Source organism: Nuphar pumila, chromosome 10 (assembly GCF_984573655.1).
Source record: "Nuphar pumila chromosome 10, dmNupPumi1.hap1.1, whole genome shotgun sequence".
In the NCBI taxonomy this organism is placed as follows: domain Eukaryota; kingdom Viridiplantae; phylum Streptophyta; class Magnoliopsida; order Nymphaeales; family Nymphaeaceae; genus Nuphar; species Nuphar pumila.
Genome location: NC_143258.1, coordinates 96769951 through 96795783, shown reverse-complemented (window position 1 = coordinate 96795783; position 25833 = coordinate 96769951). Strand labels below are relative to the sequence as shown.

At 33.2% G+C, this 25833-nt stretch overlaps 1 pseudogene; it reads right to left on the bottom strand.

The window, feature by feature from the left end:
• Positions 1-11887: 11887 nt before the first annotated feature.
• Positions 11888-15235, bottom strand: LOC149827488 (T-complex protein 1 subunit delta pseudogene; annotated as a pseudogene).
• Positions 15236-25833: the final 10598 nt, after the last annotated feature.

The following is a 25833-nucleotide window of genomic DNA, read 5'->3' as shown; positions in this document are numbered from 1 at the left end:
CCCATCATCAATTCGCATTTTCATTCCAATAATCTCTGGAGCATCAACAACTTTGTTATATGATAATCTTGACCTATCAATAATGTCTAAAGCAAACTTTGTTTGTGACAATATATATCCTTTGGTAGAATATGGCACTTCTATTCTAAGAAAGTATGTTAGAAAATCAAAATTAGTCATTTCAAAAGTGTTTTTCAAAAATTATTTTACTTTTTTAATTCCTTCTTTGTTACTCCTTGTAATCAGCATATCATCAACATATAGAAGAAGAATTACAATACTTGTAGAAAAATTGTAGAAAAATTCTTGACAAACAAAGTCATGTCAGTATAATATGGTTTGAAACCATATTCAGTAATAACATTGTTAAATATGTCAAACCAGGCTTTGGGTGCTTATTTGAGCCCATACAGGGCTTTTCTTAATCTAAGCACTTTGTCTTTAGAAATCATTAACCCAGGTGGAACATATATATACTTTTTCATTAAGTTTACCATTTAAAAGGGCATTCATAACATCAATTTGAAATATATTCTAATTTTTAATAGTGACAATAGCAATAAGGGTTCTAACATTGGTCATCCTAGAAACAGGAGCAAAAGTCTTTTTATAATCTACTTCATATTTCTGAAAATATCCTTTGGCAACTAACCTGACTTTATGTCTTTTCAAAGACCCATCACTCTTGGTCTTGACTTTGAAGATCTATTTACAACCTATGGTTTTCTTCTCAGGTGGTAAATTTAGGATTTCTCAAGCGTTGGCACCTTCAACTGCATTACCATTTTTATAAAAAAAACATTAAATTTAAGAGATCAATTTTTTTTAAATAGATTTATAAATCATGAATGACGTTAAACATTCTTGAAAAAGCAAGCATCATTTTAATACACACATATTTATCACATTTATGCATACTAGACCTGAAATATAAGTTTCTCAAACAATCATTAATAACATGAATAAACAACTCACGAAAGAGTTCAATCTCAAAACATTTTTACACAGTGAAAGATATAAATACAAAAAGATAAATTATATTTTAGAAAGCAATATCAATCATGCAACTAAAAAGGTTATGTATCAACAAATTTGATGAGATAACAATAAACAATCTTTCAAGAGCCCAAGCTTAAAAAGAAGTGAAAATACAAAAAAGAGATCCCAATGAGGATCCATACAAATATAACAAGAGTGCATAAGCACCAGTTTTATTAAAAAGTAATACAAAGTAAGAACAATCTCAAGGACAATCAAATTCACACAATAGCCACTATAGGCATACACATAAGAGAATTCACAAATGATATGCTTGGAAAAGCATATAATGAAATATGCAAAATTTAAAAAAAAGTACAAAAGCACATACAAGTCTAAGTGTGAACACTACAAAGACACGAAGGCATAATATAAGCACAAAAATGCATAAGCACAAGTCCACTATGATTCAATACAAAGAGCCAACAAATGGCAACACATGAAAGTAAAAAATATATTGAATATATACTTGGAAAAAGCATAAACTTATGCAAATTATGCAAGACAATCAATCATAAAATAACTCATGCAACTAAAACATAATGCATAGTGCATGAAAATATTTTAATAACCATTTCTCAAAAAAGAGCAAATGAGTTTAGAAAAATTATGAAGAAATTAAAAAATCTCATACATCATAATGAATGAAGTTTATAAATTAAAACACTAGTTTAACCATCACAAGTAATTACCTCACTAAACCTTCAATCCTCAAAAATTAAGTGTATCAGTGACTAGAATAAGAGTCTAAACATAATGCTACTAAAGAGCCAAAGACGCACACGAAGGTGTGTATAAACATCCCTTTTCTACATATAATGACACTCAAAATAAATGGATCAACAACTATTACAAGAGCATAATCATAATGTCAATACTGAACTAAAAACACACACAAAAGTATGAATAAACATCTCTTATCTATATATAATGACACTAAAAAAACAAGTGTATTAACAACTAGATTGATAGTATAATCATAATGCCAATGATGGGTTAAAAACACACACGAAGGTGTGAACAAACTTCTCTTGTCTACATATAATAGCACTAAGATAAGAGATATAACAAGAAGAAGACCCTCAAGGTAAGAAAGCTTGTAATGGAAACACATTAATGTTACCAATAAAAATATCAATTTTAATAATCTTTCGAAACATCATGGTTTAAAAAAAGATAGTCGTCATAGATAAACAGAACTATAAGCATGCATAATAATAACAATGAGAAAAAATAAATGAGTTATATAACATACTCATATCCTATGATCAAATAACTGTCGGTTAGAGCCAAATCATAAGTGGACAATCTAAACTGACATAAAACGAAGTGCACAAAACTCACCCTAACAATAATTCAAGAATAACAAGGCCAAGAGAAATGATACATTATATAAAATTCTGTGATGGACAAAATCAATGCCATGAGAAAACAATAATTTCTCATAAAAATCTATTTCTAAATATGTGAGTTTATATGAACAAATTTGTTAATTGATGCAATTATATGCAATACATGATGTCTCATGATCCTTTTTCACAAATTTAAATGAACAAGCAATAAAAAAACATCATGCCCAATTTAAGCAACCGACATCGAGAAGTTAAATGTTTGAATTACCTTTCATGATTTTGTCAATCAAAGAACATGTGCACAAAGACATAAAGATCCAATAAAAAGAGACAAGAATAATAGTTTTAAGAAGTTTAATCTAAATCATAAGACTACCATGAGACAACGAAAGCATGTATGTAAAGATTTATGAAGATCCTTCATATAGATGTTTAACACATAATTTTCTTTAATCACAAACTTACATATGTCATAAATACAAAATCTCTAACAATCATGATATAAAATATTTAAAAAAAACACTAAGAGTTGAAAGAGGGCACAAGTACCCAAGTTAATAAATCATCAATGGGCTAAAACATAAAAAGTCACTAAAGAATCAACAACAATAATTTTTAAAAAATAAGTTTTAATATAAAAGAAAATAAGGTTTTTTGAAGATATTCACAAATCAACAAAGTGGATATTCAAAGAGTTTCACCAAAGCACTAAAAGAACATACACAAGCCACAAGATGAACTCACACCAAATCCAACCAAGGTGATTAATACAATAATAAAAAAAATAATATTTTATTAATGATAGAATGATGCAAGAAACATATGATACGTGATATAAGTATTTGCCAAGATATGATCATAAAACCTCTAGGGATACATGAAAACCACAAAGAGTACATACCAAAGAGGGCATAATAAATTAATTTATAATTAAAAAGTATTCAATAAATCAAGGGCCTTCAATAAAAAATAAGTGTCTACCAATGCTCTAAATGGACAAATACAATAAGTGTCAAAGGATGCACTAACAAAACCCATAAAAGGGCATAAACAAAGATGCTTAATTAAAAAAATATTTTATTTATTCATTAATGTGCAACAAACATGAAGAACATGTAATCAAAATTTTAAAATCTTTAAGAAATCACATATTTCCTTAGTACGTAACTTTTAACAAGTTTTGATAAAATAAAAGTACTAGCATACTCAAAATATACTTTGAATCAATATGCTCACACAAGAGCCAACAAAACAATAATATATTAAAAAAAAACAAAAGAAAACTTTAATTTTAATTAAGTTAAAAAACAAGTAAAAATTTTCAACATAAAATAACAAAAAACCAATTTTTAGAATTTTACCATAGACACTTAACCAAATATAAAACACATTCAGAACGTAAGATCATCTAGTCCAAGCCATACATTAATTAAGAGTTTTTCTTTAGAAGAATAAACACGAACAAAATACCAAGACCAAAATACAAAGCTCTGATACCATGTCATGAAATAACATGAATCTCAATGCATCCAAAAAGAGCTCCAAGTGTTGAAAGTTAATGCATTTGAATAAGACTATAATAACAAAGGTGAAACACATTAAATATGAATCAATATTTATATTAACAAAGAATATAATAAAAATACAAAAAAATTTATATAAATTTTTCACTGCATAATTCTTAAAGTACACATGAAATACTTAATACTACCCATTACTTTCTCAAGCTACAAAAAGACTCACCCACCCATATATAGGCAAAAAAGTAGAATAAGAAAAGATTAAAAGAGGAGAGAGAGACTTTCTAGTCATTAGAATCTAGTCCAACAACTAAAATTTTAGCCGTTGGATTAGCCTCCAACAATTAGACATAGTTAAAAGGCCCAATCCTAGTCAACCTAGGTTGACCAAATATATATTATATAAATATATATTATATAAATATATATTATATATATAAATATATATTATATATATAAATATATACATAGTATATAATATATATAAGGATATATTCACATACATATGTCAAAGGGAATCAACATAGAGGTCACTGCACCCTCATCAACGCGAGGCAATGCAGGTGCGGGTACAAACAACGTGACCCTAGGTGTGGTCAACCCGCACCCAAGATTATTTAAAAATATTTTAAATTTTGTCCCAATTTGAGCCGTGTATTTTATAAAGTTTTTGAAACACTGTGCATTAAATGCTTTGAGTTACGAATATTCTTTTATTATTGTTATAAAGCTTTGTCATAAAAGTTGAGCCATGAACATTCTTATACTTTTTATAGTCATAAAAGATACTTCACTTTAAAAATGTTTAAAGTTTTGTCCTAGCGTGAGCCAAAAATGTTGTGCATTAAATGCTCTAAGCTATGTATACTCTTTTACTGTTTTTACACATTTTTGTCATCAAAAGCTAAGTCATGTACATTCTTTTATACTTTTTACAGAACTTTGACATAAATGCAATAAAAAAATGCATTGGAATAGATTTCTGCATTAAATGGAGAGAGGTTTGCTCTAATTTCAAGCAATTATTTTATTGTTGAATGAGTAAATTCACTAGTAACCTGATTAGGCTACATACATAATTTACCATTTTTCAGAAAAAACTATTAGTTTTGAGTGATCATAAATTTTTTTAAAGATAGATTTATAAATCATTAATGACTTAAAACATTTCTAAAAAAGCATGCATCATTTTAGTACATATATATTTATATTCATATTAGACCTGCTATAAGTTTTTCAAATAATCATTAATACTATGAATAAACAACTCATAAAAGAGTTCAAATCCCAAAACATTTGTACACAATAAAAGATATAAGAAATAATTTTCATCATTTAATTAAGAAAAGTCAAGCACACAGATAAATTACATTTTTAGAAGCAATATCTGCCATACAACTAAAAACCTTATATATGAACTAATTTTATGAAATAACAATAAATAATTTTTCAAGAGCTCATGCTTAGAAATAATTGAGAATACAAAAAAGGAATCTCAATGAGAATCTACACAAATACAATAAGAGTGCACAAACACCATTTTTACTAAAAAATAATACAAATTAAGAACAATCTCAAGAGCAATTAGATGCACACAATAGCCACTATGGGCATACATATAAGAAATTCACTAATGAAATGCTTAGAAACACATCTAATAAAGTATGCTAAATTAAAAAATAAAATACAAAATCACATGTAAGTCCAAGCATAAACAATACAATGACATAATACAAGCACAAAAATGCATAAGCACAAGTCCACTATGGGATAATACAAAGAGCCAATAAAGGGCAACACATGAAAGTAAAAAGTATATTGAATATATGCTTGAAAAAATCATAAACTTATGCAAATTATGCAAGGCAATCAATCATGGAATAACTCATGCAACTAAAGCATAATGCAAAGTGCATGAAAATATTTCAATAATAATTTCTCATAAAAGAGTAAATGAGTTTAGAAAAGTTATGAAGAGATTAAAAAATCTCATACATCATAATGAATGAATTTTATAAATTAAAACACTAGTTTGATCACCATAAGGAATCACCTCACTAGACCTCTAATCCTCAAAAATCAAGTGTATCAGCGACTGAAACAAGAGCTTAAACATAATGTCATTAAAGGGCCAAAGACGCACACAAAGGTGTGTATAAATATCTCTTGTCTACATATAATGACACTCAAAACAAATATTTCAGCTGCTAGAACAAGAACATAATCATAATGCCAACAATGAACTAAAAACACATACGAATGTGTGAATAAACATATATATATATATATATATATATAATGACACTAAAAGAAAAAGTGTATCAACAACTAGATTAAGTGTATAATCACAATGTCAAAAATAGGCTAAAACTATACACGAATGTGTGAACAAACTTCTTTTGTCTACATATAATGATACTTATATAAGATGCATAACAAAGATAAGACTCTCGAGGTAAGAAAGCTTGTAATGAAAACACATTAATATTATCAATAAGAATATCAATTTTAACAAGCTTTTGAAACACCATGGTTTAAAAAGATATTCGTCATAGATAAATAGAATTATAAGCATGCATACTAATAACAATGAGAAAAAATAAATGAGTGATACAATACACTCACATATTCAAAGATCGAACAACTGTCAGTTAGAGCCAAACCATAAGTTGGTAATTTAAACTGACATAAAACGAGATGCACACAACTCACCCCAACAAACATCTCTAATTCAAGAATAACAAGACCAAGATAAATGATGCATCATATAAAATTCTGTGATAAAAAAAATCAATGCCATAAGAAGATAATAAATACTTACAAAATCAATTTCTAAATAGGTGAGTTCATATCAACAAATTTGTCAATTGATACAGTTATAAGCAAATACATGATGTCTCATTACTATTTTTCATACATTTGAACAAGCAAGAAATCAACAACCATCATGCCCAATTTAAGCAATCAACATAGAGAAGTTGAAAATTTTGAACTACCCTTCATAATTTCTACCATGAGATAATGAAAGAACATTTGTAGAGATTCATGAAGATCTTTCATATAAATGTTTAATACATAAGTTTCTTTAATCACGAACTTATATATGTCATATAAGAAATTTTGCAATAAGTATAAAATCTCTAACAATCATGATATAAAATATCAAAAAAAGAAATCACTAAGAGTTGCAAGAGGGCACATGTACCCAAGTCAATAAATCATCAATGAGCAAAAACACATAAAGTCACTAAAGACTTAACAAAAAAATTTTAAAATTAATTTTTATCATGAAAGGAAATACGATTTCTCAAAGATGTTCACCAAATCAACAAAGTAGACACTCAAAGAGTTCTACCAATGCACCAAAATAACATACACACACCACAAGATAAACTCATACACCAAATGCACCCAAGGTAGTCAACATAACAATAAAAAATAATATTTTATTAATGATAGAATAATGCAAGAAGCATATGATACATGATATAAAAAAGTATTTGTCAATAGATGATCATAAAGACTTCTAAAGATACATGAAACCACTAAGAGTACATACCAAAGAGAGCATAATAAATTAATTTATAATTAACAAGTATGCAATAAATCAAGGGCCTTCAATAAATAGCAAATGTCCACCAAAGCTCTAAATGGACAAACACAACAAGTGTCAAATGACACACCAATAAAGCCCACAAAAGGGCATAAATAAGTAGGTTCAATTACAAAAATATTTTATTCATTTATCAAAGTAGAACATGTAATCATAATTTTAAAATTCTTAAGAAATCACATATTTACTTAGTATATAACATTAACATGCTTTGATAAAACAAAAGTACTAGCATACTCAAAATATACTTCGAATCAACATGCTCACGTAAGAGCTAACAAACAATAATATATTTAAAAGAAAACTTTAATTTTAATTAATTTGAAAGACAAATTCAAATTTTCAACATAAAATAATAAAAAACTAATTTTTAGAATTTTACCATAGACAGTTCACTAAATATAACACATACTGGAACGTAAGATTATCGAGTCCACGCCATACATCAACTAAGAGTTTTTCTTTTGAAGAATAAACATGAATAAGATACCAAGACCAAAATGTCAAGCTTTGATACCATGTCATGAAATAGCGTGGATCTCAATGCATCCAAAAAGAGCTTCAAGTATTTAAACTTAACACATTTGAATAAGACTATAACAACAAAGGTAAAACATATTAAATATGAATGAATATATTTATTAATATAGAATATAAATAAAATATAAAATTCTTTTTTTTTATAAATTCTTCACTACATAACTCTCAAAGCATACATGAAATATCTAATACTACTCATTACTCTCTCAAGCTATAAAAGGACTTACTCACCCATATATATAGCAAAAGAGTACAAGAGAGAGAGAGAGAGAGTAAAGGAGGAGAGAGAGACTTTCTAGCCATTAAACTAGCCTCCAATAGCTAGACATAGTAAAAAAATTTGACAAAATATAATATATATATATACATATTATATATAATATATATATATATATATACGTATATACATATAAAAGTACATTAATCTTAATCGTCCCAACCAAGGTTGTAAGTAGTGTATCATAACCTATATCAGTGTAACAACCGCAAACTGACCATCAAAATTTTATAGATTTTTTTTTAAATGAATAAATAATTTTTAAAAGATTGCAGAAAGATATCCCAAGGATTTGAGGCACATCACAAATTTAATATACACAACCTAACATACATCCTATACATAGAATAAATCAAACCATGAATTTAAATTGAACTAGATTTAATATAATAGTCTCTATTTAGAGTTCAACAAATTCTCCAAACTAATAACTTTCCAAAATTGTTAGAATCCGGTCCACCATATCATAACCTTTCTCTCTGCAATAAGTTGATCCCGTCATCACTAAGCCTCAATACCTAAAACAAGTTTTTAAAAATGAGGTAAGAACTGAATCTCACGTATGAGACCCTCTCAAAATCCAACAATAAAGAAGATAGCATAAATCAAACCAAACATAAGTTTAAGAGAGCTCTAAATAGCAATTCATATTCAGAACATGCTTGCATAATAAGCAGTTCAATTAAAAATAACCAAAAACTACTTGCTAAAATAAACTTTTAAGGATGCATGAGCCAATGTAACAAAATCAAATTTTATCTTTTATAAGATCCACAGTTATTAAAAATGGGTCAAATTCTCAAGGTCCAAGGCAGTTTGCAACTGTATTTCAAACACATAATTTGTATTTTATTAACTAGGTCCCATACATGTCCCTCGACTGACGTTGGACATCCTCACCCTAGGCCAGAACATTGAGTATCCTCACTCAATGTCGGGATGACAGGGACATCCTTACCCTAGGTTGTCATACTGACATCATCAGGCATCCTCACCTTAGATGACATTACTCAGTATACTAAGACGCAACAACTCATGACCCCCCATGATCGTCATCCTAGGTTTCTATCATTTCATAGGGCCACCAAGGAATAATAATTATTATATTATTTGGTCTCTTATATCATTCTTAATTTATTTAAGGGTTCTTTACACAAGAACAATTATACAAATAAACATGCATTAACTAATTTTGGGTCTTTGCCGTGTCAATTTCAACTGTATAATAAATTCAAACACAATATAAAACAATTTTGCAATGTATTTAGAACTTATTATTTCAAGAACAACACATACACCTAGCTTCCAAAGATCCATCTGTGGTTCACACATAACCACTACACAATTTAATGAAATTTAAATGGCATTGCAAATTTTGATAAATATCAATCACACATAGATATATCAATTTATGTTTTCTGTACATAAAATCAATGCATACTCATGGCAAGTGAATGAATGCATATTATAATAAGCAATTTAGACTTATGCCACAAATCCAATTTTTTCTAACTGACTAAATTCAACATCTATTAGATTTTAGTTTGACCAAATATCTAAGACAAATCAGATTTACTAATTTCTAAAGAGAAATTAGATTTAATCAGGTTAAATAAAAATTCAGATTGTAGGATCTTCAACAAAATAAGATTTTTAAATTGATTTCTAGATCAGATTTTCAATACACTATTTAGTTAACCAAAACAAATCAGATTTAAGAATGGATGCAAAGGCTGATCTATTCTAACCCAATCAAGTTCACACAATTGATTTGGATTTGATATAAATTGATCACATCACAAACAATTGCAACAACATAATTAGCATTAAAATTTCCATAGATTGAAATGTTTAGGCCCCTCTAAATCCTAAAGCCATATTGGTATTTGGAACAGTCAAGAAAACAAAATTTAGAAAATCAAAAATCTGTGCATGAAAACACATATTTGATCTCTCTTAAAACCATATGTGACTCGATCCATGCTCAGTCCCTTGTCGATTAGAATAAGAGAAGAACCCATACCTTGTGTGATTCGAAAGAATGGAGAAGGAAGAGGAAGATGAAGGAGACACTGAAGTAGAAGGCACTGCGATCACCTTTCCACATGATGTCGTGGTTGAGAGAGAGAGGCTCACACCCCATCTTATAACACAAGGACTCCTATAGAGGGACATCTTTTTTTGAAAATAGAAGATATTTTATTTTCTTAAGGAAATAGAAACCCTTTCTATCCAAACTCTCTCTCTATATATATACATATATATATATTATATATATATATATATATAAATTTACTATAATTATTTAGTTATAATTCATTTTTTTAAACTTATTTATCCACACCCATATGGATCATGGATCTCTGTTAACGAGTATAAGATCCATATCAGTGTCCAAAATCAACGTCATCTCTTATTATAAATACCTTATATATATTATATTAATTTAAGACATCAAAAATATAATTATTTAAATAACAATTATATTTATTAAATTTAAAAATAGACAAAAAATTATGAGATATCACAACCAGTCAGGCCCGAAGTAAGATATATATGTATCGTAAAAAATTTTAAATGTTACTATTTTTTTAAATCTAAAAAATAAATAAAAAAATCATAGAATATAAGAACACAATATATTTATGTAATAAGATTAACTAAACATAAATATGTCATTAAACATTTAACAATCACTCATTTGGTTGTGCAACTACGCATCTAATTACATTTTTTAGTTACAGAATGCCATACTAAGGGGAAAGGCATGCAAGTTAGAGTTCATAAATATATGTTTATATATAAAAGTCATCTTCAATATCAAACCTCAGCTCAATGATTTCCTTTGTTTATTGCATCGTTCAGTGACTTGAGATAATGATGGGTCATCTTCATCTTCTAAATCAAGGACTACCTTTCGTAATTTCTCTCCTGCAAATGTTGTACATACTCGTGCCTTTCTTTTGTCATCTTCTGTAAGACTAGTAAGAAGCTTAACGCAAATATCAGTAAGAATATGATGTATACATAATTTTACGGTGGAGTTTCTATGCCTTAGGGCAAATGCCTTAATAGAAAAGATTACCACTGACTGCACTTATGAGATGATATATGACTTTAAGCTTGCTTATGTGTAAGATTTCCTCGTATAACTTCTCTTGATACAACTTCCTCAATTTAAACAATATGATGACAAAATGAAAACTTCTTAGAATGAATATTTCGTACAATCATTATGTGTTTAAACATGTATCAGAAGAGAAGGGCATTAATACCTTCTATGTCAGGTTATAAGAACTTAATACACATAATAAGAATAAAAAATCAATCATACTCTTTGCTACAATTCAGTTGGGAATCTCTTGACTCAATCAACATATTCATTGCACCAGCTTGTGAAGTGCACCTGCAGCATCTAAAACATAGATCCATAAAATCAAAGAATCAGAATAGCTAATGCAGTTTATCAATTTATATTGGACACTTGATCAGTAGATTAGAATCCAAGTTACAATTATGTTGGAAAAATTCAACTAAGCTCCTCTGCTTATTGATGAAATGGCCAGTAGGCAGTCATAAAAATCTTCTCTGGCTGAACTGCCAAAGCCTATGGCCATGGCAAGTAACAGAGCTAGTGAAAACACAGATTTTATGAAGAAAATGTTTATGATACTGCCAAAGAAAAATTATGGCCAAATGTAGTAAATTTACCATTTAACTCTGTCACTGACACAGTGTGACCCTACCAGGAAGCCATCCAACAAAGGAGGAAAAAATTTGGATGGTTATATAATATGTAATAGTAACAAATCAAGTCTGATTGTCTATACAATTGTTAAAAATGATATGGGATTCCATTAGAATGTAGGTGATCATCCATAACAATCTGCACAAATTTACATAACCCACTTAAATGTGCAGTTATAGCTAAACAAGCATAACAACACCTGTTGTAAAATAACAATTATTGATGAAAACAAAATAAGAAACTAACAAAGCATCCACATGCATGGGTGCAAAGGATGAGTGTAGACAGTGAACTAATAATAGCATCTACAAGCAACCATCATATTGAAGTCCCCCAAATCAAAAAATTCATAAATGAAGATGTCATGATCAAATTTGCACATAAATAACTCAGAGATGTGCACAACAGTGGGCTAACAAGAGAGCCCATGCCGTGACACCTTAAACAAGTCAAAAAACAGATCCATCACAACAAACATTAGAGCCACTTCCAACAGGGAATAAAATAGTGAAAATGTTACCTTATAACCAAAAAGAGAGCAACATGCTCGTCTAAAAACTGAGATTTTTTTCACAAATACTGTCTTATATCTGTAACACAAAACTGAGAGATTACAATGAGCAAAAAAATAAAACATGAGACATTTAAAAGAGATATATGTCAATGCGCCTTGAGGCAAGTTATTCTACTTGGGACCTTTTTCTGAATTCGTACATCCATCTAGAAGTCCCTTAACAGTGTTTGCTTTGTAATGGCTCCAGATCTACAAATAAAAAGTGATTAAAGTCTTGAGAAAGGAGAGTACTTCCCACAATTACCATATATGAGGAAATACACAGCTTATAAGTACTAAGTAGAGCTTGTGACTCATAATAGAATTGCACATCATGGTAGATAATCAGTTATTTGAAGTGCATGAAGGACCCAAAGGAAATGGAAAAGATTCACAAAATTAGTAGGATCTTGCTGGTAGTGTCTACCATGTTTAGCTATCATTGTACGGTGTAATTCATTAGCAAGAGTACTTCACATAACCCATAGAGATCTTCTCATTCACTAGAAAGAATTTATGACTAACCTAATAAGTATCTAACAAAGAGAATAACTAAATTGAACTAAAGGTGATTTTAAGGTTATTCAGAAGCTTTCTATCCTATTAACAAACTAAAGCTATTTTAGATGAGTAATAATGTTAAGTCAAAATTCAAATGGGCAAATCACCTACTATCCACAATGACAAGACTTTCTTTGAATGGAATTATATGAAGAATGCACAGCAAAGTTTGTAAGGAGGTTAACGATAATATCTTTAAAGAAAAATAAGATGAATAAATAAGCACCTTTGACCAGAAAGACTGCCCATTTTGTGCACTTGTTGGATTGCTGCACCGCTGACCCATATAGCCTCTACATGTTACATTAGAGTGGGAATCAAATTTCAGAGACACACCGAATAAGGGGTATATTGCATTTTGGCACCTGCGAGTCCCGCAAAGTGCAGCGTGCGTTTCACGAAGAATCCTCACTATGATAGAAAAGTCATTTTTGGCCCTCAACTTAAGTCATTGGCTAGTTTGATGTAGTGAATCTCCTTAGCTAAGAGAAATCATCGTCGTTCGACATGCACTTGCCGAGCCCCTCGCAAGGGTGCAAGGTTGGACAGCAAGGCGGGCGACAAGAGCGGCCCCCCATGAGAGATTTGCATACTCGTGATCACCCCCATACACTCCGACATGCTACTCACGAGATATAAGGAACCGTAGTTAATAAATCAAAATGAGGATATAATAGATATTTCTGAATACATCAAACATGAAAAGTTATCAATGTATGCGAGAATGTTTACTAAAATGGTTTCTCCTTGAATAATGTCAAGGCCCTTCCTCCAATCTATTAGCTTCCCTTGGCTGGGATCTGTACTATGCTCATCTAAAAAAACCTACAGATGATTTACTACGCTCTGCACATGAATTATGAGAGATTTTCATATTGTAATATAAAAACAAGGAGAGTAAATATGGCTAAGACTGTGTCAACCAGCATCATAATACCTGTTCGAGGAAATATTCTAGCGCTAACAAGATAATTTGAAAGAGATGATCACTCTTACAAAATTTTTACCAGATATCTGAAGCATAGAACACTACACTTCCTAGCAGGAAGGCCAAGACTTGAAGCTCATTGGAGGTGGCCAACGAAAACAGAGCATACAAGAGAAATTCAGAAAGTACAAAGTAAAACTAAAACTAAAATTAAATTATTAAATACAAAAATTATGATGCTCAGGGTACTTAAAGGAAACAACAGACGATCTTACATGTTGACATCCATTAAGAAGCAGATCAGTGATGTGAACTCAGTTACAGCGGTGTGATCACATACAAGTAGTTTGAAGGAATTGGCTTAGACACTAATCAAGAGGATGGGAGCATAAAACTAAAAACAAGCAGGCAGGGTGCATCCAAAGTTCAAACACCCAGATGTGTTAATAAATGTATTAGAAGTCTCACATTAATTTCAAGCTGTTCCGAAATGCCCATGAGAAAATACTTAAAATTACAAACTAAATGCAAGAACACACACACAACAAAAGGAACTTAAATGGTGAAACCACATTATCTTCAGGTTGTTCATACTAATAAATGAAAAGATACCTTGCTGTTGAGGGTGGTGGTGGCAGCTTGGACGTGCGACTCGCGGTCGGGGAGGGCGACGGGGATGGCCATGCGGAGAGGATCTCGACGGCCTTGTCGGAGGCACCGTGTGGAAGGACCCGGAGACGAGGGTGGGATGGATGCCGCGGTAGAGGAGGGAGAGGGCGTGCTTGAGGAAGGAGCCAACGATGGTGGTGGTGCCATCGCCGGCGGCGGAGTCCTGGGAGCGGGAGAGTTCGACGAGCATCTTGGTGGCGAGCTGGAGGACCTCCATCTTGTTGAGCATGGTGGCACCGTCGTTGGTGATGATGACCTCGCCGGATGCGGTGGTGAGCATCTTGTCCATGCCCTTCGGGCCGAGGCTGGTGCGGACGACGTCCACCACCTCCCGGGCCGCCAGGATGTTCGCCCGCCGGACGTCGTCTTTCCGCTTCGTGTCGAAGTAGCTATCCATCGTCGTCTTCCTCGCCGATGCCGTCGCCACTGCCGCCATATCGCCAGCTGAGAGACCTTTACCCTAACTCTCTTTGATTGATTGATCCCAACAAGATTGGAAACAAAGTGGGGAAGGAAGAAAATGAAAACCAACCCTAGATTTAGGTTGACGACGAGTTGTAGTCTTGGAGAGAGAGAGAGAGAGAGAGGGTCAAAACTCAAAAGGGAAGTCGTCCGGCTAAAACATATCAGGAAAAAAAACAGGGATCACTGGCACACTTTTAAAGTGCGCCAGTGAAAATTACTTTTACTGGCGCACTACTTGATTTCGCGAGAAAAAGTTTGTTTCTTGACGCACAAACTTAAGTGCACCAGGAAAACTACTGGAGATACCTAATTCGCCAATAAATCTCATATATTCACTAGATTTAATTAAAATATATAATGCCAATGAAAAGGTAGCTGGGGTAAAACCCATTTTTTCTGTAGTAGTGTGGTGTACACTATTTCAGTGCAAGATCTTTTGACCTTCACCTTTTATTGACCTTTTAGAACACATATTATTAAATCTAATTACTATGAAGATATAAAAACAATGTTCTATAATACTTTGGGATAAATTTTGAATTCTAAAAGTACAAAAAATAAGATTAAAGATAAAAAAGTAAAAGTGATGTAATATATTTTAAAAGCATAAAAAAAAGAAAAGAGCTTACCCTCATTCAACTTCAATCATATACAAATAAAACAAAGAACTAATTTTGTACTTCATCTTATTTGAGTGAAAATGTACTCTTATGCGAGAAAACTACAAAAGTTCTTACTTGTGCAAGAATATATCCCCAAAACGCTTTCAAGTCTCCTATAGATGCATGGTTTTTCTTCTAATTGCTTATGTACAAATAGAAAAATTGATCTTAGAAAGGCCTTTAAAACCCAAAGTAAAAAAAAGTTGTTACCCTTTTAAAATATGCTTGAAGTATATGGTACATGTACGGTACTATACATGAGTATATCCTATGATACACTCGATACAAATATGATACATACTTGTATCGTGATATGAGTGTGCATCGTTAGAATACATATTGTGATACTTACAACATTGGTCCCAACGGATATATTTGTAGTCATTGGGGCTAACTAATTGGACCAGCCCATTTGAGTCTTGAGTCTCATTCTTGTATCCATTAATGCTTTTCCAAGCATTTTTCAGGTAAATATCTCTCTCTCTCTCTCTCTCTCTTATATATATATATATATATATATATATAATGTGTTGTGCTTGTACTTTGTGGCTCTTGTGTGCACTTGTAGTGCTTTTATGATTGTTTTTGCTTGAATATTGTATTATCTTTGTGCTTGTGCACTCTCTTATTTCCTGTTAACCCTTAGTGGGTTTTCTATTGTAATTCGAAGCAGGTTATATGTCCCCCCCCGAACAGGGCAGTTAGCTACATCTCATGTTTGGGGGTCCCAAAGAGCCCCACGTATGTAAGCATGTGCGTCTCGTATCCCCATGTTTGTCAGCATTAATTAACGTTGGAGTTTGATGCGATTGCAAAGACTTAAGTACCCTCTCCTCCATTGGTGTAGAAAAAAAAATGACGATTCTTGAAAATGGGTGGTTGTAAAGACTTAAGTGCCCCGAAGATGATTATTTAAGACCCAGTCTCTGCAATACAGGATTATCTGAGAAAGAAATCTCCCCTAAAAGAGGCCATGAACATCAACCCTCTCACTCTCTCCCTCCCTTCTATTTCTGTTTCTATGCACATCCAACAGAAGATCTTACATTGCTCCATCAAGCACCGGCTGACCTGCACATTGATTGTTGTAGAGCCTGATTCAGAGTTTTTACCCTTACAGGAGGAGGGTTTGGAGGCTCATCCCAACGTGGGTAGCATCATTCAAATAAATGAGTTATAGATCCTGATTCAGAGTTTTTACCCTTACAGGAGAGGGGTCTGGGGGCTCCTCCCAACGTGGGTAGCATCATTCAACTTGAAGAGTTGTGGAGTCTGATTCAAAGTTTTTACCCTTACAGAAAAGGGGGGTCTGAGGGCTCCTCCCAACGTGGGTAGCATCATTCAACTTGAAGAGTTGTGGAGTCTGATTCAGAGTTTTTACCCTTACAGGAGGAGGGTTTGAGGGCTCCTCCCAGCGTAGGTAGCATCATTCAACTTGATGAGTTGTGGAGTCTGATTCATAGTTTTTATCCTTATAAGAGGAGGGTTTGGGGGCTCTTCCCAACGTGGATAGCATCGTTCAACTTGTTTCGTTGTGGAGCCTGATTCAGAGTTTTTGCCCTTATAGGAGAAGGGTTTGGGGGCTCCTTCCAGCGTGGGTAGCATCGTTCAACTTGATTCATTGTGGAGCCCGATTTAGAGTTTTTGCCCTTACAGGAGGGGGGTCCGGGGGCTCCCCCCCGGGCACGGGTCCCGGGTGTCGTTGTCAAAAAATGCACAGAATGTCGTGGTGAGAAAGACATATGTTTGTTCCAAGCAAGGTTGAAAGAAATCAATGAAAAATCCAACAGGGAGCATGCCAGAATTAATATGTGGATGTCAAACGAGAATGGTGTTGTGCAACTCAAATAACACAAAATAATAAGGGTCTGGTTTTTAGTTAAAATGGAGAATGAAATGACAATAGAAATTGCTTAAAATTTACAGGAATAAACTAGACTCAATAACAAAGACACCATTTTTTATGGATTTGGAATATGACCTCCGGTTAGAGAGATATGACCCTTACAAATTGGTCCTAATTCGGGTAGCGATTTACAGCGATTTGCTTACTGAATAACACTATAAATCGCTATAGCGATTTGTGGAAGACACTACAAATCGCTATAGTGAGATTCAAAACCACTATAAATCGCTATAGCGATTTGCGGAAGATACTACAAATCGCTATAGTGAGATTCAAAAATACTACAAATCGCTATGGGATCCGCGTCGGAGGGGAGCCCCTGGACCCCCCTTCTGTAAGGGCAAAAACTCTAAATCAGGCTCTACAACGAATCAAGTTGAACGATGCTACCCACGCTGGGAGGAGCCCCCAAATCCTTCTCCTGTAAGGGCAAAAACTCTGAATCAGACTCCACAACTTTTCAAGTTGAACGATGCTACAGTCAGTGTGCAGGTCAGTCGGTGTTTGATGGAGCAATGTAGGATCGTTTGTTGGATGTGCACAGAAGTAGAAAGAGAAAGGAGAGTGAGTGAGAGGGTTGATGTTCATGGCCTTCTCCAGGGAGAACTCTTTGCCTCCCTTGATTTCTTCTTTAGAGAGAGAGAGAGAGAGAGAGAGAGAGAGAGAGAGAGAGAGAGAGGGTTTTACAGTGTTTTACGGAGAAAGAAGAAGAAGACTTTGAAGAGTCAACATCATCCTCGACTTTCTGGATGGAGGACATGTTTGTCTTTTTTTTGAACAGAGAAAAAAGAAGAAGACTTTGAAGAGTCAACATCATCCTCGACTTTCTGGATGGAGGACATGTTTGTCCTTTTTTTGAACGGAAAAAGAAGAAGACTTTGAAGAGTCAACATCATCCTCGACTTTCTGGATGGAGGACATGTTTGTCCTTTTTTTGAACTGTTTGTTTTTTCTTTTTTGAATGAAGGGCATTTTTGTCATTTTCTCAAACCATCACTTTATGAGAAGAATAGCAAGAAAGGGTACTTAAGTCTTTTCAACAACACCAGAGTCTGATGCAAAGTTATGTCAACATACACGGGAATACGAGCCCCATGTGCTTGTATACGTGGTGCTCATTCAAAGCCCCAAACACAGACGTGGGATTCATCTGGGGGGGGACATACACCACCCTCTCATTGTAATTCCCCTTGTTTAATTACATCATGCATCAATCATAATAGTCTTTTATCAGTTTTCTCTATTATTGTTTTTTTTCTCGTCTATTCTCCTCCATATGTGTCAGCTTTGCTGACAGCAGCAGGGCAGTTGCCGGTGTCAGCTTGGTACTAACAGCTGAACATCTATTAACTAGTTTTGTTGTTCACTATTTTGCGTCTTTCTTGCATCTTTTAATGAACACGTTAGTACCTTATGTTTGAAATATGAATCCCTCAAATCATGTCAATGGATATATGCCCCGACATTAATTTATTTCATCCGACTGATTGAGCCCGGGTTTATGCTTTCTAATCACGTCACAATTGGGGAGTTGAAAAAGCTCCTAGTTCTCACTGTCACATGATTCAACAACAATGAAGTTATCTTTCCCCCAAGGTAATAAAATGGATTCCTTTATATTTGAGCTTATTCTGCAGCCCATCTTTAATGCTTTCTACTGATTTTCATAGGTAATTATTAGCCAAAATAATTTTCTCAAGAGTTATTTACATGTAAAAGAATTCAATGCTGAATGATTCTGTCTTTATGTTAGCAATGTTCCAGTTCTGTCACAAGTATGACTTTTTTTTCCATAACAGAGGTGAGGGAATTAAGGCCCTGGTGGCTTTTGGCACCACCGTCCATGGTCTTCTAGTTTTAGTTTCCATTTGCACTGTTCCTGAAAAGTTAATGATCTGATCAACCTTAATACCATCAATATTGTTGTGGAGATAACCGCAAGTGTCGTTGCTTACTGATGTTGAAATTTCTTTACCATTTCCTACATCCTTTCGTATGAAGTAGACTAATTTGCTTCTAAAACTTCATATATTTTGTTCTCCTATAACTATATTGTCTCATCTAGATCTGAACGAGTTGCTTCTTCATCATCTTGGTGTTAATCTCATAGGTTTCTTTAATGAAATTTTTTGTGGTCTTTGAATATCAACTACCATAGATATTTAATAGACATTGCTGCGTTTTAGAACAAGCTTGTATGACTTAACCGGAGTGGAGGCTGGAGCCCTGTGGAATGATCGCTTCTTGATGGAGTAGTTCAAGATTAGTTGAATTGTATGAACGTGCTGTCATAGTTTCTAATTTTGGTTATTTATAGTTTTTCTGCAGGTGCATTTGATGGTGATTGTACTTTGAAGGCAAAGGTGTATATGTACTTTATTTGTCAGTGGTGATGGTGCTTGAGATCGTGGAATTTTGAAGATATAAACTCTAGCTAGCTCTGTCTCAATGTATTTCCGATTAAAATTTGTTCAACTTTCAATTTGGAAGCATCCTGCTGAACTGTCAGCAATTCTACACTGAAATGAAGTCAGGTTGGATATAGAATATGAAGTCAGGTTGGAAAAAAAACTGCTGCAATTTTGTAATGAGTTGCGGCTAATTTGACAATGGTTTTTAGTTTCATTAGTGCTTAAATTATCACTGGAGTGAAATGAGTTCATTCTCATTCTCTTGGCTTCATCTTAAGGTAATGTTGGCTGTTCTGTTTGTGAGAAATTTGCATTGTCTAGTTTCTATTTTATTATGCTTTATGGTTGTTTTATTTGGAAGTTTTGATCAAATTAGTGATCAACATTCCTTGGTCCTGAGTGATGATATGGTGCCCAGTGGTCCTACATGGAATGAAACTATACTTGGACCTAGAAAGAAGGTATGCTTAAATGTTAGCAGCAGCTTCCTTCCATATGTCGGCCAGATATTTTAATTGTTTGATTGCAGGCTAGCCACTATAGCACCTTGTTTTTTATTAACTGCAACATTTCTAGCGAGGCAGTATTTCTACTAATAGCGTGCAAGTTGAAGTTGTGCCGTATATTGCTTGAACAGCTTGTAGTTCAATGTTTGTATTTAATGGCTTGAAGCCTTGAACAGTTTGGAGCAGACTTTGTGTCATATATTGCTCATCTTCTAGTATTCAATAAATTTATTTGTAGATAAATACAAAATAATATATAAATTTTTTGAAAAGTAGGTCAGATTTTGAGCACCCACTGGTACTTATCTAGCTTGATCTCAGCTTCACCATTTGTTGTAGTTTTAGTTAGGAAAGCAAATCGGTTGTATCTAGGATGAAGGTTTTGCAATTTTTGACTACTTGGGATTTGATTCCTATCCTAATCCTCATGTATTTAGCTGTTCTGGATCCAAAGCATTTGCATCCCAAGTTTTAGCAAGCCTTGAAGTGAAATATGTCAATGTTACTTGGATCAAACAGAAATATATTCTTTCTTTTCAGTGCTTTCGCAAGCACTTGAGAAAGCATTAGTATTCTTAGATCTACGAGAAAAAGGAAGCTCTACTTGAGAGTGCAAGGTGGAAAATGGTGGATAGTTAAGAGAGTTGATGCCCACTTACCTGAGAAAGTGAGTCACAAGCCTGACCCGGTGACTGGCTTTCTAAAGAATGGCACTCTCATGCTTTCACAAGCAAGTACCAAAGACTGTTGCAGATGTGCGCTTCTTTGATACGTGCAATAGGCTGCGCTGACATTTTCAGCACTGTATACGGACTTGCTCTTGGCTAGTGAAGAAACTATTGTCCCCGCCCATGGTGTCCAACCAACGGCTTGAATTGGTCCACATTCTCACCTGGATGAGGACTGATCCTAGCCATCCAGATGCATCAGCTTGACGGATAGGATAGGCATAGGAACACTTGTACCCTATATCAAAGCATGGGATCCTTTTTTATCTGCTAGAGGTTGTGTGATGTGTTGGATGTTAATTTTATACACTACAGGCAGGGGTCCTTACTCCCATGCTAATGGGTCTACTTGCTCATCGTGGTATCTACTAGTAATTTCTTACATTTACCGCATAATTTTCTTTCAAACAACTCCTATTTTGTTTTCATGTAGTTTTTATAGGAAAATATTGAGCTGGCATATATTTCCCATATTTTCTTCTTCTTTTGAATTATCAAGCTGGGGGATTAAGGACCCCTTACCCACCCCTTTCCAGTAGACATGCCCTACTGGTGGCTATACAACCAGGCTATTCAACCCCCCCCCCCCCCCCCCCCCAAACAAACATCCAAGCATCATGGTGAAAAGTGTCATATTGAGAAGTTAGCCTTAGTTTTCCCACCACCTTCCTCCTTTCATGTGAATATCCCTTCTTACCTCCCACCCCGGGCCTATATGAAAGAAATTTCATGGGAAAACTAAATATTTATTTCTTTGCAAAAAACAGTTTTTAGTGACGGCTGAAGCCGTAACTACTGGTAAAGTGTTTTTTTTCCAAAGCGAAGGTCTATAGCGACGGTAAACTATCTTTTAATTCATCTCTCGCCTTTTTTATTAATAAAACTTCCTCTGATCCACCAAAAACATAAAACTAGTTTCTCAACATGGCGACTTTGGAAAGTGTTGATAATAGAAAACGGTTTCTTAAAATCTGTCTTGGAAATTAAATGCTTTAAATGAGTTGAGAATAAGAAAGGTCTCCTAAAGTCCAATGTATAGAATAAACCCATATTTTGAAGTTTTAAATGATTTTATTTAGAAGTTTCAATTTTGGACAAGACCATAAACCCATACAATTTTCTAAAATTTTTATTTTGCTTGATATTTATTAAATATGAATTTTTTTATTTACACTGAGAAACTGCACCAGGATCATAGACCTGCCTGCCATACTTACAATCATTGTCCTGGCAGCGTAAAATTTTGTGGGCTTACCCCTTGCCCCCAGGGAGTCGTTATTAAATATTAATTAATTTATTTTTGCTGATATTTTTCCAAAACAAACTTGAGATAAATAAAAATTTTCAAAATCTCACAAGAGAAATCTTAGTGATAACTTGCTGTTTTAAACTTTTGTCACTATGGCCTGAACTATACAAATCCAAGTTGAAAGCAGGCTGCTTCATGTTTAGTTAGTCTGGAGTATGCCTATTCAACTGTGGTTAAATTATGCATCTAACTAATTATGATAAAGTTAATTACATCAAAATCTAAGAATTATTCATGACTCATACTCAATCATAAGTTGGATTTGGTTCATGTCATGGTGGATCATAGTAGTTTAGAGTTGGCTAGATGGTTTGAATCAACATGTGTTTGCTTCTATTTGAACTATTTCATAGGCCAAACTGAATTGTTTATTTTGGTGGTAATATACTTGTATCTAGACACATAATGAAAGTAGAAAAAATAAGTGTCTTCATCCCTTTTATAGGAAAGGATATTTGTTGATTCAAAACTATCCAGATTCAACTCTAATCAAACATAAGCATTTTCATTTGTGTTTATTAAACAAAAATGATGAATATTTCATCTATCAAGCAGCCATATTATTTAAACACTACAAGGATGAGAGTCAATAGCGGTGACTTTTTTCTAGCGAGAAAAAATCTCACTGCTATTAATAAAGCAATAACAATGAGATTTTTATCCCTGCTAATTGATAGGTAATAGCAAGAACATAAATATGTTGCCGTTATTACTCTATTATAGCCATGATTTTTGTCACTGTTAGCTTCATCAATAACGGCAAGCTGAATATCCCCTAGAATGCCTTGCCCATGCACACATTTCGCCGATAAAGACATATATATATATAACAGTGAGATTCTCTACATGTTAGATATTGCTTTTAAAACACTTTAACAGCTACACTTAACAGTTAGAAGATCTCACTGTTATAGATCAATAATAGCACAATCTTGATCTCGCTGTTATAGGATTTTACTCTATAACTGCAATAGTTATGTCTCCATTATAGAGTGACATCTGTAAAAAGGGTTTGACAAACCCTTTTTATATTTCTATCTTTCTCTCTCTCAGACTCTCTCTCTCTCTCTCTCTCTCTCTCTCTCTTTGCAAACCAAGTAACGCAGGATGCGATCATCCAACAACTCATGAACACGCTTTCCTTACCCTTCGTCCTCTCCAAACACTTTGATGTCATGTCCAGAGCTTCTCCAAGGAGATCAACAAGCTCATGCTCGACACCATCAAGTCCAGAGCTTTTTCCACCGAGAAATTAAAATCTCTACCCCCGGAGGACTTTGCCACCGCTACTCAGGTTACTCCTAGTGAGGATCATTCTCAATCATATCTGGTTATGTTTGAATCATCTGAAAATTGAGAGATTCTCTATGATTGTTAGGGTTTTCTTTGCTTTCACTCCGCTTATTTTCTTTTCCCTAGAAATTGCAATCCCTCTCTCCACCGTATTGTCACAGACTTATCTCTTATCACTTTTGAGTGAGGATCCTTCTCAATCTTCTCCTGATTTATCTGAGTTATCCCAAAGTTGAAACTTTTTGTCTACATTGTTAGGGTTTTTTCTTTTTCTGGATAGGGTTTATTGTGAATTGATGTTATTATTAGTGGTTTTCTGTGTTATGTTTTTTTGTAAATTGGCATTGGGAGTGAGATCTTTGTGTTTTTCTCTTTTTGATGTATGAAGAAGAGAAATGTAAGGGTGTGATCTTGCCTTTTATTCTGAATTTTTCAAAAACTCATGAAAAAAATTTAGAAGATAAATTGCCATTTTAAACTTTTGTCAATATGGTTACAACATTGATTAAGCTAGCTAATATTTTTTTCTTAGATTTCTTGTTTCCCACATATTTACCTTTTTTCTTCTTTCCTGTTATATGGTGTGGAACAAATGTTTAAAATTTAAAACAAATATCTAGGTTGCATTTTTTCCAAAACTGAAGTATGGGTGTTTAAATAAATTTTTTATTATGTTGTAATCAAATTAGTTTTACTGCATTTGATTATTAACTTGAGCAAGATTTGTCTGACCTTTCTCTTTTGCTGATTTTGGTGTTTTAAAATGCAATCATTAAAATTTGTGGCGTATTGGGTTTACATCTCTTTGTGGCAGCTAAAAAATGCATATGCAGTTGCCAAGTTGAGGAAGTTATCTGGATATTCAAAACTACAATTCTATAAGGAGGCAATATAATTATACAAGGAGGTGATATATTTCATCTTAGATTTGATTATGTGCATTGAAGTGTATAGAAATGAAAATTTACCTTTTTTGACAAGTGAAAAATCAGACTTTTTTGGATACTGGCTTCCTTATGGATGTGTGAAGATTTATTTGCCATGGAATATCTTTTTTCATGACTATGATTTTTTTTTTATGTTTTATGTTGTAATCAATACTTTTCCATGTATTCAAAGTGTTAAGGGGATTCTAGTTTTATATGGATCCAACAAGTTGAAAACCTTGATGATTTTGGGTCACTATATGCAAACCTTTCCTTCCAGGTTTGTCAAAATACATATCCATTGGATTCTTTTTAGGGATGTGATTGTATCATATGAGCATCTGATCCTGACCTGAATTGAACCTTGATTAGTTGGGTTTGGTAAAGTAAATTGGATTCAGATTTGGTTTAGGATTTTACAACTGAATCTGATGGATATCTGAATCCGAGAACATGTAATTAGTTATATAATTTTTGCTTTTTTCATAGAGAATTGTCTATCCATTCTAAATGCTTCAGTTCTTGCTACTATCTCATTATCTCTTATGTAGTATGCAGTGTGGTGTTTCATCAATATTCATATGGATTTTTTTAATCATTTTCTCCTGATCTACAATTAAAATGGATTCTCATAACTTCATATGGCTTCACCTTAGATTTCTTGGGTGTAAGAAACAAGGGCTTGCTCATGTTTGAGAACTAGGCTGAGAAGCTGAGTTTGTGCATGCTTGAAATAAGCATGCCAAGCGTGCAAGCTTTGGACAACTTTTCTTTAATCTAATACTTGTTATTATGTTCAATGTTCGAACTGTTGTGCATGCTTGAGTG